Here is a 208-nt window from a genome sequence, read left to right as displayed (position 1 = left end):
CAACGTTGGCCCAGAAACTGTGACACGGGGCCGAGGTGTCACTGGGGGGACACACAGACCCCAGCTCCACATGCAGCCTCACCCCAAAAGGCACAGCACCCATGGGTGGCTCAGGTGGGGGGGTCAGAGCAGGACCCCCCCCTCAGGGGAGACCCCAGGCAGCACTGCCAGGGTGCGGGGAGCTGGGGCTGGGGGAGATGCTGGGGCA

Source organism: Antrostomus carolinensis, unplaced genomic scaffold (genome assembly GCF_000700745.2).
Source record: "Antrostomus carolinensis isolate BGI_N321 unplaced genomic scaffold, ASM70074v2 scaffold31214, whole genome shotgun sequence".
NCBI lineage: Eukaryota > Metazoa > Chordata > Aves > Caprimulgiformes > Caprimulgidae > Antrostomus > Antrostomus carolinensis.
Note: the sequence above shows the minus strand (reverse complement) of the source record.